At 36.6% G+C, this 4,784-nt stretch overlaps 1 long non-coding RNA gene across 1 annotated transcript; it reads right to left on the reverse strand.

Annotated features, from left to right (window-relative positions):
* Positions 1–406: 406 nt before the first annotated feature.
* Positions 407–4,102, reverse strand: LOC114032286. Its single transcript, XR_003567824.1, has 3 exons — positions 4,072–4,102; positions 3,280–3,375; positions 407–1,386 (listed from the first exon to the last, which is right to left on the reverse strand). It is a non-coding gene; the product is annotated as an uncharacterized LOC114032286 (long non-coding RNA).
* Between the last annotated feature and the right edge of the window lie 682 nt (positions 4,103–4,784).

Below are 4,784 nucleotides of genomic sequence, written 5' to 3' on the forward strand. Positions count from 1 at the left end.
AAAAGGAACTCAGATTGAGCTGAGAGTAATCAAACAGAAAGCTCTTCCATCCATTTCAGAACTACCTAAAAAGACTCTAGAAGTCAAAGGAGACAGAGAGGAAGGTCACACTAGGGAAGCCTGTGCAACTTTTAGTAAACTTGCCCAAAACTGGTAGAGTCTGGGACAAGTGCCACACTAGAGAAGCCACTACTCATTCCCATAAACAGTCCTGAAATCAATTGGTGCTCTGAAGTGGAACACATGCAAGTGAGAGCTCCAATAACTGGAGACCTAAAGACATATTCTGACACTGAACTTTCAAAACAGAAGGCAGGGAAGAGTCAGTCCCCATAAGTCAGAAGTTTTATCATACCTCTTTCAGAATGTGGTGAGTAAATGCATGAAGGTAAACTGAGGTACAGACTCTGAGCATAAACAGTTTATTAACAATGATGTACAAAGCAGGTCAGGTTGGCCATCTCAGTAAGGCCAGAAACCCAATGAGAAGGGGGGGGACCCTCTTTATTGACACACAGGAATGGAGGGTGGGTCTGGGAAATAATTGGTTATACTAGGAAAAGTAGATTGGCATTCAGGTATGGCTAATCACATGCCTCTCTGACAATTAAGGACTCATCTATTTCTTGTAATCTTGACTAAGAGATCAGTACCACCAGGTATGCTGTCACCTTGGGGGAGATCAAACCCCATCGCTAATTGTACAAGGACATGTAAGGACAAACAACATGTCTTTTGGAGGATGGCACCATTTTAATCTGGTTGGGGGTTACAGACAATAAGCAGATGTTCCTCTGGGGCTAATGGCATGAGTGATAACAACATTCTCTTTCATCCATACTTTTAAACTAACTTGGAGGGAAAACTGCATTCCTGAGCAAGATGAGCCAGGCAAATACTAACTCAATTATAAAAATCAATATAGCACAAAATCAATATAGTAGAAATCAGTAATATTAGTTTTGACCTTTTCAATTCCCCCTTTTGATTCACTGAGAAACACTTTCCTCAGTGAATCACTAGCTAATAGCCAATTATCAAATGACATCAAATTTATCCTTTCTTCTGACACACCAGGATACAAAAAGACCTGAAGGCACTAAACACTTCATTAAGAATTGTTAATTATGAGATGTAGGTGTTTTACCATGATGGGAATAGCATGAGAGGGGAGATAGAGAGAGAAAGATTGACAAATTGACACCATCCATTGGGGTCAGTCCTTTTCCACAAGTGGGCCTTGTGGACAGAGGCAGCAGACACATGGGAAAGGAACGAGAGGGAAGAGTGAACATTCAGTCTCTTTCCTAGTAACCCATTCTCAGTGTCCATGTCAGCAGCACATCACATCTTAGGGCTGAGATGTTTCATGCTGTCATCTGGTTTCTGGAAAAAAAAAAAATCTCCTCTTGATTCAGTCCTATGGTTTTTCCTGGGAATCTCTCCTCTTGGGCATGCTGGAATGGGCCTGTTCTCAGAGAAGCTCTGAAAGGAGCCATTTCTCTGATTCAGGTTACTTGTAGAGATTCTTAGATGTTTCTGCTAAAATCTTTTGCAAAACAGATATCCGTACAATTTATTGTAGCCACTTAAATTTTGTTTTTCCAATAACTAGGTCAGAGGTGAAAACCAGCTCAAACCTTATGGTTCTAATTCTATTGTCAACAGAGAACATCAAATTAGGAACCATTAGTTCAAATGAAACTTCAGAGAATTTTAGTTTTTACATTCCCTTTGCTGTTTCTATCTTTATCTAAACCCTATATCTGCCAACAGGCTAAACGAAGAATCTTAAAGAAAATCTATAAGGATCTGACTTGTAAAATGATCCATTCTGGTTAAAGATTTAATATTTACAAAAGTAGACATGCAAGATAAGGTTAAAAGGTTTTCTAAATTGGCATTAACTCCAATATCATTTAACTTCCTAGGCTAGTGTTCATTTATTTCATTCTTCACCTCAGATTCAAGCCCCACAAAGGGAAAACTTCAGTTTTATTGCCTATAACTGTCCTGTGATATAAGTTAACAAATTATTATGTTGATATACTTAAGAAATTCAAATAACAACTGAGAAATGAGACCTTAACATTTTAAAGTGCCTGGTTTATGCAGAGGATGAACAATACAATTGGCGCAGTTTGGTGATGAAGTAGATAGAGTGCCGTGCCTGGCTTCAGGAAGACCTGAGTTCAAATCCAGCCTCAGACATTTACTAGCTGTGTGACCCTGGGCAAGTCACTTTACCCTGTTTGCCTCAATTTACTCATCTATAAATGAGCTGGAGAAGGAAATGGCAAACCACTCTGCCAAGACAACCCCAAATGGGATCACAAAGAATTGCCCATGACTGAAAAATGACTAAACTCCTGAGCAATACAATCATATATAAAATCCTCATCCCAATTTTATAACTTATTCTTAGAACATGTTCAAGGTCTGTATATATCATTAGGATAATTTACATTTGATATATCTATCTGTCTATCTGTCTGTGAAATATGACCTTGTTGCTTTCTCAAAATTTTTTCACTCCAGGTAGCCTACTGTCTAATCAGTCATTTCCCCTTTAGGAGGATGAGATGCTGTTAAAGATCTAATCTGTACATGGTAACAACACTTTTTATAAGTAGATGACTTCTGTTCCTAGATTAAATGGCTACACAAATGAATTTACCTAAGAAATGCTTATTTTACTCCAATCGTAACAAAAAGACCTGGGACAAGACATGTAAATATGTTAAGTAATTAATTCTAAATTATATACAGAGAACAGTTTTCAAGTGAGTTTTCTATAGTAAAACTATATTCTATAATACTATAAAACTATTTTCTAAAATAAAACTATATCAGGAAGATAAGTCTTCTTGAATTCAAGGCCGTCACTCTATACCCTACACCACCTAGCTGCCCTGACACAAACATACCTGAAATCTCAAAAGAATTTTTAAAATTCAGTCCCCCCAAAATTTAATCTTAAATAGCAATGTTTCACTAATCATAGCTTAGGGCTGAATACAGTGATTATTACTCTCATATTGTACTCATAGTATAGTTACTAGTAATGAAAGTCTACCAGACTCAACATTCTTTATTTCTTTTACTACTTCTTTGCCAGTGTAAACTCAGCCTTGGTGTCAAAATCAATCATTAAAAACCAAGAAAATAATTACATTCTGGAAAATGACAAGCAGAGTAGTAAGCCCCTGAACAGGTGGATGGCTGGGTCAAAATGCCAGAATCCACCCCTTTCCTTTGTTAATAAAGTGAAAGTTTTACCATAGTCAGGAAGGCCAAATGTTGGTGTTCCAAGGGTCTTTTCAGTTCATGTGATAGTTGACTCCAAACCTCCAGAAGATTGTTGGGTGCTGTAAGCTTAAGGATTGCTAATAAGTTAAGATATGACTTTAATACGGCTAAATACATTTAGGTGAAACTTACTATTTTCAATATAAGCTAACTTGTAAATTTTCCATTTTAGCTGGGAGTGAAGCTAGCTCTTCAGACCCTAAAGGTTGGTGAGATTCCAGCTCCAGTATAATTTTTCAGGCTTAAAGAATCTTATACCTTATGACCAGCAGAGCTGTTAAGATCTTACAACCATGTCCAAATATCGTCTCAAGTGACAGAACAGGTAGAACAAGATAAGTCTTTGAAACTATTATTATAATCTTAATGAAACAAAATACACTCAATAAAATATTTAACAACTTTAAAACAACTCTTTAACAGCTGAATTTATAACCTAGTTAGGTTATAAATCCAAATTATAAGAGAAGTTGTTTTTCTAACAGTGTTGATGTCATCAAGTTTCACAATATAAATATGCATTTAAAACATGAAACAAACTTATTACTAGTCAGGTGACATCAATTTAGTGAACTACATTTACAAATTATTTTACATAGAAAATCATTCATTCTATCACAAGTGGCTTTTAAACTTACAATCCTTACAATTTTGAAAGGCACTAGTTGGGGCAGCTAGGTGGTGCAGTGGATAGAGCACTAGCCCTGAAGTCAGGAGGACCTGAGTTCAAATCCAGCCTCAGCCTGAACACTTGACACTTACTAGCTGTGTGACCCTGGGCAAGTCACTTAACCCCAATTGCCTAAAAAGAAAAAAAAGAAAAAAAGAAAGGCACTAGTTTCATTACAGAAAGGCACATTTCATTAAAGATACAGCCAACAAAAAAAGTAACATACACATAAGTAGGATCTGCTTATCCTTTTTGAATGAGAAACAGGGGACAGGGAGTGGTAATAAATTCTGACTAATTATAGTAATAGGAAGATATATCTCCCTATGAATGAAATCACATAAGACAAATGAATCTCCTATTAAAATTACTAGGAAATATGTACATAAGGCTCTTACAACTGTTATTGTTAAGTCAGCTCAAAGTATGCTGGGGTAAATATTATAAATCATTGTTAAAATTTCAATTCTAGGTGGAGGGCTGGTAGGTTAAGATTTTTGGCCTAGGCAATATGCTCTAAGGAGTCAGGTGTCACTCTGACAGGGTGTTAACCCCATTTCCTCAAATGGAAGTCCTGGAGAATTTTAACAGGGGTTATGACTACACCAAGGCATAGAGCCCAGAGAACATAAAGAGATCCAATACAGTGATTCTCAATTTGCATGATATAAGGACATGAGTATATTTATCAGCAAGTGGATGGGGAAACTATTTCATTCTCTTAACTCAATATAAATCTCTTCTTCTTCCCATAAATTAGCAAGGTTTACCCTGTAGTTTTCACTCTTAGAACAGGTACCTAGTT

This window comes from Vombatus ursinus, unplaced genomic scaffold (assembly GCF_900497805.2).
Source record: "Vombatus ursinus unplaced genomic scaffold, bare-nosed wombat genome assembly UNPS02015412.1, whole genome shotgun sequence".
In the NCBI taxonomy this organism is placed as follows: Eukaryota; Metazoa; Chordata; class Mammalia; order Diprotodontia; family Vombatidae; genus Vombatus; species Vombatus ursinus.